The 16,096-nt window shown below is 45.0% G+C and overlaps 1 protein-coding gene across 5 annotated transcripts in view; it reads right to left on the bottom strand.

The window, feature by feature from the left end:
• The window catches only part of cdc42ep1b (CDC42 effector protein (Rho GTPase binding) 1b), a 102,529-nt gene that overhangs the window by 37,029 nt on the left and 49,404 nt on the right, over window positions 1-16,096 (bottom strand). The gene's annotated exons all lie outside the window — the stretch shown is intronic.

The raw sequence follows: 16,096 nt of genomic DNA, 5'->3' as shown, positions 1-16,096 counted from the left end.
CAAACTTCGTCAGGGTTCTTCGAACGGACGTTCGAACCTTCGTTTTTAATTAAAAAATGTAAATTAAAAAAAATATATATATATATTTTTTTATTATTATCCTCAAACTAAATCCTCAATTTGAATAAAGTGATTCGGATGTTCGAACCTTCGTTTTTAATTAAAACATTTAAATAAAGAAAATTATTCAAAAAAAATTTATATTATTTTTTTTCTTTCTTTTTTATATCCTCAAACTAAATCTTCAATTTGAATAAAGTGATATCTGATTAAATGAGTCCTTTTTCTTTTATTATTTTGTTAGTGATGTAATCAAAAATAACACTTGGAACAAAAAAAACGATAATATATGATTGGTAAACACTCTGATTAACCAAAACACTTAAAAGAAAACTGGATGAATTATTATAATAATATGTGGTTGGCACTTCTTTATCGTTGCTATTGTAGATAACTGGCAATTCTAGAGTTAATACACGTAAAACATTTTATTCATTGATAACCCAAAAAAAACATTATCTACTTGAGGAGAGAATGTGTATATCTGTGTTTTAACTTTGTGTACACACTTACCGCCCATAATGGGAGTAGGTATGCACTACTCATAAATAGTTTATGCTTGGGGAGAAGTCTTGGTTTTGGGGAGAGTAATACTTAGGGTTTCCAACCTGCTCTACTTCTAGAAACAAAACAGTGAACAAAATGTGTATTTTAGCAGCTTTAGGGGCTACAGGCGTGTAGTTCACCAGTTTGATAAGAATCTATTATTTGGGAAACAGAAAATACTCTGTTACACTATAACCACTTGTAAGGCTGGGCGATATGGCCAAAAATGATATCGCGATAACGATATCGATAACAATATCATATCACGTGATATCCATAATTATCGATATTGTTATAAGTATTAAAAAAAAATATCCCTTGTGGCTCCCTAGAACTGCTGACACACACTGGGCTTAAGAGATGAAATGATGGCTCATGTTTAAAGCCATTGTTGTGGGAAATGTGTAGATGGAGTGAACTAGTTTAATATAGGTCAACTAACAGTACTGAAAGACACTAGGGCGACGGTCCGGCTGATGTTCTTAAAACAGCTTTAAGATAGACAGATAGACATTTCAGTACATCACATCTTGTGCTTTTAATCTTGTACATCACATCTTGTCCTTTTAATCTTGTAACATCTTGTTCTCTCTTTCACACACACACATCTCACTCAGTCACATACACACACACTCATTTCTCTTTCACACACACACATCTCACTCAGTCACATACACACACACTCATTTTAATCTTGACTCTCTCTTTCACACACACACATATACACACACACATCTCACTCAATCACATCTCTCTTCGATGTTAAATCTATGTTCTTCTTAATGTCTTTATCTCTCTTCGATGTTCTTAATGTTTTTATCTCTCTTCGATGTTAAATCTATGTGTCATCTTAATGTCTTTATCTCTCTTCGATGTTAAATCTATGTTCTTCTTAATGTCTTTATCTCTCTTCGATGTTAAATCTATGTGTCATCTTAATGTACGTCATGTCATATCTGATATAATATGTCACGTCATCATATCTGTCATGTGGGGGCAGGGCTGGGAAGGTATTATCTGACAAGCACAGGGGTTGAGAAGTTAGAGTGTTTTTGTTCAAGCTGTGGTGACCGTCTGCTAGATCCATAGCTCTGCTGTTAAAACTTTCTTTCATTAAACAAATTGCCTGTTGAAATTGGAAATATCGTCTCCTGCTGTGTTAACAACCATCAGCCACAACACCATATAATTTTAACTGTTTACTATTTTTAAAACTTTTTTTTCCCCATGATTAACAGTAATAGCATAATCTCAATATATCTCTAACAGATTACTCATATTTCGGAATTATAACCACTCAAATCTGTGTTTGTTTGATACAACGTCTTTTTTCATCGGAAAAAAACGGATAAATATTTTTTTTACCATATTTCTACACATTTCCGCTGCAACATTACACGATATGAAATCTCGACGAAATACCTCTGAATAAGAATTAAAAAAAAGATTAAAGATTCGATGACTAATTCGGCCAGAAACGGCTTTGAGGCGAAGCGTCTTTGAGCACCTGGAAAAGCGCTATATAAAATAGATGTATTATTATTATTATAAGCGCTCATAGATACCTAAATGTCCTGCGGGCGGTTCCAAGTGGTTCTACGGCTGGAATCTTGAACTCTGGTCGCTGGTGGGAGGAGGACCAGACGTGCTCCGTGCAGTGCACTTCCTCATTGGAGCGTGCCGGCTATGGGGGGCTCGTGTTTCGGCGTATGGCACGCTGTGGACCACGGGGTCCGGTTCGCCTCTGGTTCTGTGTTGAAAATCCACTCGCTCGAACCCCCCCCCCCCCAAACCATGTATCCGCAGTTTCAATCACCGGAAGCCCGCAACAGCCTCTCTCACCTTCCCCTGAATTGTGGCAAAGTTAGCTGTAGAGCAATTACGCCACCATCTGGCGTAATAGGCGGCACGGTGGTGTAGTCACGAGTCACGAGTCACGGTGCACATGTGCAGTGGTTTGTCCACCAAAAAAGCGCCAAAAGATAGAAAAGAAACTAGCAGAGCCAGAACTGTTCAACTCCCCTGGTGCCACAGCCAGCAGAGAAGCCTGTTTACTGTAGCTTTCAAACCAGCTGCAGCCTGAGAACTGGAGTGTGAGGGGCTGTAACACTAAAGATGGCGGCCACGACAAAGAATTGCGGTCCCTTGTGGCTCCCTGGTCATGAAAACTACTTTTTTAAAATATTTTGTGTGTGTGTGAGCACAGCGGTGTCTGTGTTTATTATTATTTCATGAAATTGGGAAAATATCTTAATTTTACATATATGTTCATTGTGTCAAAAGCTTATAATATGAAACACTCTAAAAAAATTGTTATAGTGTTTAGTGCCTTCATAACCCCTGGTCATGTTTTCTACTCCCATCCGCTCCCATGTTAAAACGGCATTTTTTACCATTTTTAATCTGCTCTCATTCGTTAAATTCTCGATATATTTACCAAATGCTTTGCATATTCCACAACCTAATGACACAGTCTAACGTTAGGATGTGCTGTTACCGATGTAAAACAGATTTTTTTTTTTTTTAATAATGCAGGACCTGTTGCAGAGGTCTTTATTCGGCATGCAACGACACTCAATGTTTTAGTGGTACACACAGCGGTTAGTTTTTTTAGCACACACACCGGAACACACACGCATGCATTGTCTCTTTAGAATCGCCGATGCGATTCGTCTCTGCGATTCGTCTCTGCGATTAACCCATCCCATCGTCCTTCCCCCCCAAGGGCAGCCGGGAGCAGACAGGCGTCAACGTGAGCCGCGCCAGGGGACCAATCCAAGTGCTCCTGTCCGTCTTCGTCAAGGACGCCACAGCGTTAGCGATCTATTGTTGTGCATGTTTTTCCATTGGGTTTATCTTATTGGGGGGGGAAACCCTTGCGAGCACGGGGAGAACATGCAAACTCCACACAGAAAGACCTGGGAGATACCCCACCTGGGTAACTGGCATCATGGAAACCTGGTCCCCAAGCGGGAATCGAACCCTGGACCTTCTTGCTGTGAGGTGACAGTGTTAACCACTACAAGACCATGTCCCTGTCTGCGTAGAGTCTATACATCCAACACCAAATCCCATAATTCCTAGCGAAACGAAACTGAATGTGGCCTCTCTTCCTTTCAATATGGGCTATTGCATCGCCAAAGAAGCACCTCCTTTCAATGCATTTAAAGGCCAACCTTCATGTTGTATTTCTGTTCAATAAACAATGTGGACTAGGCCAACGGTGACTTTCATGAAGAAGGAAAAAAAAGTATTGAAATTGACCCAGTTTTAGCGTTTTTATCAAACATTTTGTCTGCCCAACACAATCACCACGCACATGGATATTTTAATCAATGGTTCATAACGTGCGTGTGTAATCGAAATGATCTCGTCACAACAGGTGCAGGGCACCAGGGGGCTCACCAGGGGGCGCTGAGAGTCACACACAGCTAGTGGCAGGCACTGAGAGCCTTGCTACTACTAGCCGAATGAAAATGTATCTGTTTCACCTAACAACACTATTGCTCCGTGATCATAGCCATCCATCTCTAAAGCTAACCACTATTTGTAAAAGCCACAACCACGTTACCATATTTGTAATAATGTAAATCATTGTGTCGTTGTACATATTGTGTACACCGTTATAAGCTAACATAGCTTAGCTTGGTAGCTATTGTGCTAACAACATATCCCGACGTCCGGCTCGCTGGCCGGCATGAACGCCCGACACAAAATGGTTCTCTCCTCTCTGTACACCCCCATCCCCACGGGTACCCTGCCGGGGAGCCCATGGACGCGACAACAGCGGCAGCCGTAGGGTGCTCGAGCCCGCCGTAACGCTAGTGGTACACGATAGCTATGAGCTAACTAACGCTACGGCCGCCGCTGTTGTCGCGTCCACAAGCTCCCCGGCAGGACACACGCGAGAACGGGGGCACACAAAGAGGAGAGAACCACCCCAAATCGAGCACTCATGCCGGCCGACAAGCCGGACACCGCGGTTGTTGTTAGCACAACAGTAGCCCACTGTGATGCACCGAGTGGGCGACATGTAGCTTGCATGATGCGTGTGCAGTGCTTTGCCACACAGGTCTGAGAAGAGGACCTGCACATGATTTTACTCGTTCCCCAAACTCCTCTACATGCCCCGATCTCAAATGGTTCACGACAGTAGACATAATGCTAACGTTAGCCAGCGCCATATATCGAGTAGTACTATGACCTGGACGGGCAAGGCATACGTTTCCTGAAGTGACGTCACGGCCGTGCTAGCGTCTGATAAGCTTTTAGATTCGGCTCATTAATATGCACCTGTAGTGACGTCGGCGTTTGATAAGCTTTTTTGATTCGCGCGTGCATGTTATTCGTGCATGGACCTTTTTAACTCTTTCGGAGTGGCATTTCCGGTGTCAAATGGAAAAAAATAAATAATGAAATTATATACCAATGATGTAAACTACCCATAATTGATCAGTAGGGTTTAACCTGGATGTTGGGCTTTAAGACGCTAATTTTGCTCTGCAAGAACAACGAAGTGGATATCAGTCCATCTTATGACAACCACGTCCGATGTGGAGAGATGATAAGATGATGAATGATGATTGACGTGATGATGTGGTGATTGATTGACGGGGACACGGACACTTCTAATGTTCACGTTCAGCCATGCATTAGGTGAGTACTAGTAGCCCACTATTAGGACGTGAAATACTGTCTACTTAAATGTATAAAGTATCAACCTATCTATCTATCTATCTAATAATGAGACAATATGCAAATAAGATAATACTAATAATTGTCACGGTTCCCCGTATATGAAATGAAAGTGGCTTGCAACTTTACTGCTGGTAAAATCACTGTTTATTTCTCGTTTAGCATAGTATTACATTCCACTTCTATAAACAATCAAAGTCCTACCGTAAGAGCCTCATACGAGTCAATTAAACCTTTTTGATTAGTCTTTCCTTCGAGCTAAGTTGGACTGAACATTTCACTGTCAAAAGCGCAAATGTAAATAAGGTTTCGTCGCAACATGGTTTTCTAAATAAAGGTCACATATACAAATACCTCTCAATTTTTATTAAAAAACGTCCCAGATATACATAAACATTAATTGGCATAGATCTCTATAAACGGCCCAACACATTGATCACTTTAGGCACACACTGAAACCAGTAACATCCCAAATATGAAGCAGGTAATTACCCATACAAATAATAAATCTTTCATGGGGTTATTTACAATAATAATTCATTTGATTTCTAAAGCATTTTTCATTGTGAAACAAATGTATGCAGAGTTTCTTGTCCTCCTGATTAATGCAATGGTGTGTGTGTTGTGGTGATCTCATTCAAGGAGCACTACACAAGCGTGCGCACACACACACACACACAGTTTGTTGTTTTTGTTCTATTAGTGATTTACACACTTTCTCAGTTGGTTCATTATAAAAGATACAAACCTGAAAACAAACGCACTTAAATGTTAAATAAAAGGACCACAGTAATGAGGCAGGAGGAACATATTTTTTTAATAATGGTAAAATTGTTATTTAAAAATGTGCCCCTAAAAAAATGTTTTGCTCCTAAATTTCTCATTGTATTTAGGAGCACATGTGCTTCTTGGGAAAAAGGTTAGCGTAGAGCCCTATATATGGAGACATTAACGTTAGGTTATGGCTATAACCAAGTTCTGTTAGTTAGGGGTGACGCTTGGCATCACTACTGCACTCCCTCGCGTACGTGCACGCGCACTGAATAAATTCCACAAATGTACCTTTAATAGCAGTATTAGTCTGACCACACCCCTCATCAGCTTACCTTCATAAGCAGGTGTGTGGTCACCTGCTCTCCTCCTACCCAAGCTTTCACCACAAGGTGAGGTCAAGGGCTGCAGCGGCCGTCTGATGCCAAGCGTCACCCCTAACTAACAGAACTTGGTTATAGCCATAACCTAACGTTCTGTTCCGTTAGGGGCTCTGCTTGGCATCACTACTGCACAAAGGGAGGCCAAGCGGAGCCGCTGGCTGACAAATACACCCCGCTGACAGCCCCCCACAACCATCAGAACAGGGAGGGCCGAGCCCCCCCGACCCCCCCTAATGGAGGGCATCCCCCCTATTAGGGGCTTCACGAGAGGGCGACGGACCCGACCGTGCGAAGAGGCACTCAAGCAACCCAACGCACAGGGTGAGCAGACCGTGGCTTGACCCCACGACTACACCCACACACAACCCGCATGCCACCCGGGAACGAACGTAGGAAACAACCTCGTCACTGCCCCCAGAATCACGGGGTCAAGGGCAAACCCAACCCCGTGGCAAGGCCGTAGCAGCGGAGCGCGAAGGAAGACCCAGACCCACCAAAAGGACTGGACTCCCTGGAATGGGGGCCCGGAGAAGTCCATGATGCCAGCATCAAGACCCCACCAGGTGGGCACCTAGTGACCCCGCCCCCCACATCGCCAGCGCACAAAGGCCCCTCAGGCGAGCGGGCCCTGTCCTCCCCAACAGCACACCGCCTGGAACACAGGCCCTGCAACAGGCAGACAGTATGGTCATAACACACAAAAGTTAACCAAGGAAGCAGGCAGCGCACCGGGGAAAAAAACCAGGCAACAGGCTGTCAACCCAAGCCTGGAAACTGCGGACGAGGCAGGCGCCAGAAAGGACAGCTGAAAACAGCCGCCCCGGCGGAAGGGGCGTAAACTGGCGTTGTCGCATAACCAAGCCTTTAAACAGCATGTCAGAAGCGGGATCCTTAGACCACTCGACCCCTGACAGCTGCTCACAGAAAAAGCCCATACGATCGGCAGACGTCATGAACGTGCAGGGGCACCCTCAACCGGAGAACCGGGAGTTGACACTGCAGCAACACACCAGAGAACCAACCACCCAGGCATCACCCCATGCAATGGTTGGTCCCATAACCCCCAGGAAAGAAACCCCAAAACACATCTGCGGCACCGCCGCAGCCCGCGTTCTGGTTTCCAACAGGGCTATCCCGGGCCTACGGGTCAACGAGCATCACCCCGGACCGGGCCCGGTGATACGGGGAGCACAGGGTCCCCCGAGGAGGTTAAAACCACCCCAACAGGCCCCTCAGCGTCACCCAACCAAGTACCAACCAAGACCAACCCGCACAGCGGCCGAGATCCGACGAGATCGGACACGTACAGGTCGGCACGGCCGTAAGCCATTACGACAGTGCAGAATACAACGCACCTAACAAGGGTCCCATAACGCTCAACCCTGTGACACCCGGATCGACCCAGCATTTTTCCCCCTGAAAAAACCCCAAGTCCCTCAGGGTACCAGAACAGCAGATCTGCATCCCCAGCGGACAACGGGTGCAACTGGACTGGACCAGCGCGACCAGAACCAGTCCCGTGCCCTAATCACGCCGACCTGCCAACCCCAGGAGAAGGGGCAGATATGCGTGTTTGATCCCAACATAAAAAAAAAGAAGGCGCCACCCAGACGTGTCGGTATGAACCGCGCCCGGTGGCCCACCCCTAGGGCGTGAGACCCTTCCCCATATGTCCAGACCCATTCCGTCATCATCCCCTGACATGAACGGGAACCCATCGACAACACACAGGGTGTCGGAAGAGGAAAAAACCCCCATCCCAATTGCTCCATAAAAACGCTGTTTCACCCAAGCAATCAAGGCGCGCTAGTCAGCCAATGGCCCAAAAGCACATCCTGAGCCAGCACTATGTGTGCGTTTGGACATACCCACATCAACAACAGGTCGTTTAGACCAGGGGTTCCCAAACTTTTCAGGCCGGGGCCCAGAAAATAAGGCGTCAGAGAGCCGCGGCCCAATGCACATCGTCTGGCTTTTTTTTTTTTTTTTTTTGCCAGGCGACCGATTTTTTAAGCCAAATATCACTTCAATCCTATTAAGTTAGTTCAAGTTAGTTATTCATTTATATGTGCTATTTATGAGAGGGCTAACTTGTTGCAAAATAATAATGATAATAATAATAGCCTCATTAAAATACTATTGTTGCTTCGGTTGTTTTCAGCGTTTTATGTGCATAATCTGTTATTTAGTTTGAAATGTTCGTTGAAATAAGTAGATTTTTCGTTTTTGTTTATTTATTAAGTTAATATAAAACCATATAGTCACATTTTAGAATACAATAGAATAGAATTTTAGAATACAACTAGAAACACTGTCCTGGCATGCTTCTAAGTTCAGTGGCCTGACCAAAAAAATTTAAATAAATTTTTTTTAAATTTAAAAATTTAATTTTTTTTTTTTTTTTTTTTTTTTATCATCTCGCGGCCCACCCGTGGCTGCTCGCGGCCCACCTTTGGGTCGCGACCCCGACTTTGGGAACCACTGGTTTAGACCACCATATTGAATCCCCAAGACGCCCAGGGAAACGACAAGAGGGGCGAGATGCAATCAACTCCATGAATGAATGAATGAAAAAATTTACCCAACAGACTGCAGAAAAGGGTACAACCCAGTACGGCAATACACACAACAGGTTAAGGGGAGGCAGACCTGAGAAAGACGTTTAGTCTTGTTACCATCAGGGACCCTCATTTCCAATCCATCAAAACACATTCAACTCTTTATACAAATAAAGAAAAGGCATCACCCGTATGACCCAATCTGCACAGCTGGGAGTAAAAAACCCTGTTTTTCACATGATTTCAATCCAGTCACTCCTTTTAATCAGAGTGTAAGACCAGACCCTCCCAGAAACACCTTCCCACATGAGACCACGGTCAAGAAAAAAGATATGTAAACTGTGAGACACGTGACCAAAAGACTCAAGTTTGACACATAAACCGGGCGCAGCAGGCCTGTGAGCCCTGCGCCCAACCTCGACATCTTTAAGACACCAGCTCATGGAAGGCGTCGCCATAGCAACAACGCTACAACGGGTGGGGAAAACCTACCGGATCCTGTCATGTAACAGGAGTCGGTAGAATACCCCTCCCCCCCCCCCCCCCCCCCCTGTCAAGCACTGGCTTGGTCCTGACTGGCTCAGCAGAAAAGATCAAAAATCCCCTAAACCAATCAAGTGGGGAAGGAGGGGTTTATTCGACACCCCCTCCCGAAACACACCCTTTATCCCTACACATAGAAAAACAACCGTAGCCATCTTGAAAAACCTCCGGTAGAAAACAAAGCATAGCGAAGCTAATACAATGCCCGCTACCCACAAAAAGTGTAAAAGGTTTTACAACAAAACACAAGTCGCCTATGCGTGAATCCTATACCCGTTGCCTATGTCATACATAGGAAAAACACGCTGAACGAGAGTAAGCGGCTAGGCCGTGAAATGTGTGCGTACGAGTATTACTGCAACTAAACAACACAGCATTGTGAAAACACATATACTTAGTCAAAGCAATGGAATAACACCAGTTCTAGCTGCATGTGGAGCATCAAGCTAAATAGAACCTATTACCGAGTGTACGTTGCAGACCTTGCTTAAACTCGTAATCACAACACAACTCACCCCACAACGTAAAAAAGGGCAGATTCATATATACACAGCCCCACCATATGATTTGTTTGAAGAAACACACAGTTTGTTCGGCCAAAACACAGTCCCCCTCCGTCGGGGAACTTTCTTTATTATTACTAATTAAATAATGTGTAAGGCACAAAATCACAGAGGGGCCGGGGAGGGTGTAGGGGAGGGGACACAGAGGGGAAAAAGTCACTCCTAACGGCGTCTGCCACCTCGCGCCGCTCGAGTCTTGCCACCCCGGGGAGCCCCGGAGGGACGGTAGGTTACAGTCTGCTGGACACGACGTTCCCTACCGTCTCCTCCGGTCTGGGATGGGCCGGCAGTGGCAGAAGCGCCGTTTCGTCCCCTGGCCCTCTTGGCAGGGCCAGCAGCGGCGGCGGAGGCAGTGGTAGCGGCGACGGAGACAGCTCGACGTCGCGGAAGCCTTCTGCCTCCACCGGCAAGGACGGGAGGCGGAAAATGGGGTTGGAGGATGGATCTCTCCTCTGCCATCTCTCTGCACGTTGAGGTCATCAACCGCAGGGCCTTCCCGAACAGGCCAGCGTCGGAGAGGGCGGCCGTCAGAAGAGGAGCTCTCTTCTTCTCTGGCACACGGGCCTGCTCCAGCCAAAGGTGACGCTGGCCCAGGGTGGCCAGGGCGCGCACTTTCCCCATGGCTATGGCCAGCACCTGGGAAAGATGCAGAACAGCTCCCGCAGCCTGGGTGATCTGATCGCATTTCACCTCGGTCAGATCCGTGCCGCCCGTCATTATCCCCGATACAAATCTAGCCAGGTGGGCGATGTTAGACGCCGCAGCCAGCGATTGTGTACCAGCGATAAATGACTGGTCACCCCAATAAGCCAATCGCCTAGCCGATTTCCCCTGGAGGACCGGCTTGCACAGTGGCTCCCACACCATATCCGGACAGAGGAGCGCGGCCATCGGACTGTCAAGCCGAGGCACGCCCTCCCCCATACCTTTGACCAACCCTGCTACCCGCGTAACCGGTACGTAGGTAGGAGTTAGTCCCATGATGTTGGCCACCGCCTGACCCCGACGAACATAGGCCCCCATCGATGGGAAAAATGGGTAGACAACGTCCACCCCTCTCACTGGGGGACGCTGCCAGGGATGGCCTATGAGGTCATCAGGGACAGGTGCAGGCAATGGCAGCGGCAGCGGCACACCGTTTGCGGCAGCGGCTACCGCCATGAGCTCGGGAAACAAGGCCCGCAGTTCCCCCTGCGAACCTTCCTCCACCGACCCCGCATCCCTCACATACAGCAGGCTGCGACTGGTCAAGGAGCCACAATCCGATGCGGCCGACAATAGGGCATCCTGCCGCTGAGGCCAAGGTGGTTCCTCAACATCCTCGAACAGGGCGCCCCATGGAGCCATTTCCCCCCCCTCCGGGGTCTCCTGAGGAGGGATACTCTCCTCCACGGGGCCATCAAACAAAAATCCGTCCGCCTCGTCCATGAAGTCCTCAGTCTCCATCGGAAATCCCGAGCCGGACGCATCTTCGCTGGTCTCCAGCAGCTCCCCAAACCCAGGCCGTTCGCGTCTGCACGCCACCATCTTGCGACGCGAGCGAGCAGACGCGAAAAGTTTGCGTCGCAAATCCTCCGGCTCCAGAACAACCCCCCGTTCACCAACGGGCGATTCCCCAGAACCAGAGGAACCAGAGTCGAGATCAGGCCATCGCCGGAGCGACGGCACCGACCCCTCGGCTCTTCGGTGAGGAAAACTATCCACCGGCAGTCTCCCGGGCTGGGTCGGCAACCACGAGAGTGGCAACAGCCCAGCACCGAGGCGCACAACGGAGGCGGGAATGGAGAACCGGTGGTGAAGAGTAGGTCTAGCGGGTCTACTCTCCGCGGAATACATTATGACCCAAACCTTTTCTTGTACAACGAAAGTGAGAGAAGAAAAGATTAAGCACAATGTAAACCAGTCACAACTCTTTTCAACTAACAACACGTCAAGTGGGGTACTACCGAGGCACTTCCTTGTGGTGAAAGCGAGAAGGAGGAGAGCAGGTGACCACACACCTGCTTATGAAGGTAAGCTGATGAGGGGTGTGGTCAGACTAATACTGGTATTAAAGGTACATTTGTGGAATTTATTCAGTGCGTGTGCACGTACGCGAGGGAGTGCAGTAGTGATGCCAAGCAGAGCCCCTAACGGAACAGAACATTACGTTATCAAACATAGGGACGAAGACTGTAAAAAAAAGTGTCGACAATGTTTTATAATCTTTGTTAATTTTCATCAAAAAAATGTGGTGCCCCCGAAATACAAAAAAAAGCCCCCGAAAATCAATTAAGGGGGGCAAAAAAAGCCCTGAATTATTATTTTTTTTCTAACCCTGGTTGACACAATACACCGTGATTATGTTCTCTATTGGCGAGGCCGACCTGCGAACATCTCTAGAAATCTAAATCAGATAACGGAAAGTAACTCAAATCAATATCGCTTAAACACATTCTCTCTGATCTCCTTTCTCTTTGTCCATTCAAATAGAACTAAGCGTTGCTTAAAGGAACACGTCAACATTATGGGAAATGTGCTTACCCTCTTCTCCAGTCAGACAAGAAGGTAAAGTAGATAAGCTAGCCAAGCACAAATGAATGGGAGCGGATACAGACCAGCTAGCCTAGCTGCAAAAGCACCTCTACCAAAGTATTAAGCTATAGGCTAACTGGCTTCCGTTAATTTGTGCTAAACTAGGCAGCAGGATAGTGAAAGAAGAATAGAGGAAATTGGTATCTATGTTCTATCTATCTATCTTGTCTGACTCTGATGAAAACGGTAAGTTCATTTCACATAATGTTGGCCTGTTCCTTTAACTTCCCTTAAAAAGGTTATTTGAGTTCTTGGATCTCCAGAGAGAATTGAAATTCTTAATGAATGACTCTTTAGAAAAGATGACAAACAAACTTAAAGTGGCACTTCACCAAAACACAATGCTGATTCATTTAGCATATAATCTTGCACACATCTAAAACCTTTTGCACGCATTCATTTCGTTTGACAGTTATTGAGAGTTTGAATATGGCCACCAGTGATATCATCAAGGACATTGAATCCTTGTGTTGTGTTAATTAAATTCAAATTCAAAGTTGCTTTATTGGCATGAGAGGGGAAAAAGCCCTGCGTTGCCAAAGCAATATATTGGACACAATAAACATCAAACAACAATAAAATAAAATTAATCAATCCATAGAAAATAATTAAGGCAGAAATATGAATTCATTGTTAGTTCCTCTCTGAGATTGTGGCATTCTAACACAAACGTTGCCACTAGAGGTAAGGATTGTTCATGTTCTCCAAGAACAAAAGACAGCTTTTCTTCTTCAGTTTCAGTTTAAATGTATTTGTTAGAGAGGGACAACGTACATTAACCTGTTCCACCCGTGGAATATTTTCTGAAAATCCGCCTAAAATATATACCTAGGTAAATGGAATATTGCTCCACTTGCATATTCTTGGTATGTACATCTATGGACCTCAGGGAATGTATTCACAGTGTCAGAAATATTGTGTCTATTACTAGGCTTGCTTAAATAGTGATGAAACAAAGGAGAATATGAATTATGATTTTTCTTTGAATCTTTGACAGTGAATAACACCATGCTAATAATGACCAAACATTAAAAACGGCCACTGATCTCGTTCAGTACCCTCTTGATATCATGTGTAAAAAAAAATCGAAGGAAATTTATAAAGGGAAGATGATTAAACCGAAGGTTCTGTAGATACAGTACTGAATTCTCCCATCCGGACCAATGCAATTTGAAATATTATTATAGAATAGGAGGCTTATAAATTACTGTATTATAGCCAATTCGCACATTTATATATATATATATATATATACATATATTATCTTTCTAATGCCTGAGTTCAATTTGGATTTAGTATCACCAGGCGTGCATAAGAACAGATAATGAAATCTACTGTAATCTACTGTACTTTTTTTATTTTCACCACAGTGCAACCATTTTGAAACTAATTTCAGATCTAATTGTTGCTACATGCTAACAATAGGGAGGAGAAACTAACTGCGTTTCAATATTTGTCAAAAACGTTACCTTTTGTGGTAGAATTATCCCGAATATGAACAGTTATTGAAATAATCCATACAGAACATTGAACCTTGAACCCCATAGAAATGTACAGGAAGTGTAGTTTTGAAAAATGCCAACGCTGATCGACAGCTAGCGATGTCTATTACAAAATGGGAGCAAAAAAACTACAATTCCCATGGTTAAAAATTTCCAAAATGGTCGCCCTCTCGGAATAGACTTGACCAAATCGAAAAGTTAAATCTATCTAATGACACTTTTAACCTATTGCTAAACTAACGTATTGATGATAATATACATTCTACATGCTGTTGTGACATGTTTATGATGTTAATACTTGAATACGTTTGAAATTAAAATCGCAACTTTTATACAACAGTCTAAAAAATATTGATTTATGACCAGATGTCATTTCGGTACCGGTCAAATACAGGCATGCGTTCTTCATGGGACGGGGGTGCACTACGTGCAAGCCCAGATAAGTACTCGCTATTTGCATATCAATAGCGCCGGTCGTCAGGTGTGTTAAATACGTTCTCAGATACATTCACACCTAACTTGTTGTGAATGACATGTAGGCCTGCCACGATAACAAATTTTGCTGGGCGATTAATTGCCCCCGAAAATATCGCGATAAGCGATATTATTGCGACCGGTTAGAGAATATTTTTTTGAGAAATTTATTTCCCAAAACTTTTATTTTGAAGCCCACCGCTCCGTCTTTTCCGGTGTTTTAGACTTTTATTTTGAAGCCCACCGACCGGACCGGAAGTATTGTTGTTATTATCCTAGCTTGCTGATGCTGCTGGTGGACTGGGGCCAGCTAACGTTAGCTTGCTGATGCTACTACTACTTCGACATGCTGCTAATGGGCTGGGGCCAGCTAACGTTAGCTTGCTGATGCTGCTGGTAGATCGACATGCTGCTAGTGGACTGGGGCCAGCTAACGTTAGCTTGCTGATGCTGCTGGTAGATCGACATGCTGCTAGTGGACTGGGGCCAGCTAACGTTAGCTTGCTGATGCTACTAGTAGATCGACATGAGCTAATGATAAAACAAATGTTGAGATTGTTGGTGAACAACTAACTTTAAGTTAGTTTTAACGTTAGCTACTAACGTTAAAACGCTAACGTTACACTACAAATAACGCTACTTGGTTAAAAGGAGCAACACTATTGAGAAATGTAGTTAAGCTATGTGGTGTTGCCCCACGGAGCTCCTGTGCTGTGCTCTCTGCTCTGTAGTAAAGCCAGCGGCCCGCCTCCCAACACGGACAGTGACTGACAATGGGCACTGGTTCCGCCTCATTAAAACAAACGCGCAAATAGCAATTAATCGCGCCCGTCAAAATCATTGCATTAATTTTAATTATCGCGGCAATTAATCGATTTATTGCTTATCGCGGCAGGCCTAATGACATGTGTTACATTCCATTCGTAGAGGCAATTAGGCACTGTCTGTAGTCTGTGCTCAAGCGAGGGGACATTTATGCGCATTCGTGGGAGGGCACGCACGCGCCGGGAGCGCGCATGCACGTGGCGCCATTAGGTGCGTGCAATCCCAGTTGATTTCAGGAACGCACCACTGGTCAAATATAAATGTAAATGTACCCAAAAGGCTAGTTTACATTGGCAGTCCCCCTGCCAGAAATAATGGGCTATACCTAGTACAAAAAAGATTAAAAAACAAGTACAAACACATTAGCAATAACATACATAATTTAACCCTTGCAATATACAGTTCAATCCCCACATACAGTAGTATACACATCAGTATTCCCATATTTGATTATCTATCAACCAATTCCTAAGATTAAACTTGAAGACGTTGAATGAAATGGACTCTCTAATGTTCTGTGGGCTTTTATTCAACTCAGGCGCTGTTTTATAGGAGAAAACTGATTGCCCAAATATGCTCTTTCTAAGCAGGATTTCAGAGTC

This window comes from Notolepis coatsorum, assembly GCF_963971535.1.
Source record: "Notolepis coatsorum genome assembly, chromosome: 14".
NCBI classification, from domain to species: Eukaryota; Metazoa; Chordata; class Actinopteri; order Aulopiformes; family Paralepididae; genus Notolepis; species Notolepis coatsorum.
The sequence above is the reverse complement of the archived record's forward strand: the minus strand, read 5'-3'. Positions and strand labels throughout refer to the sequence as shown.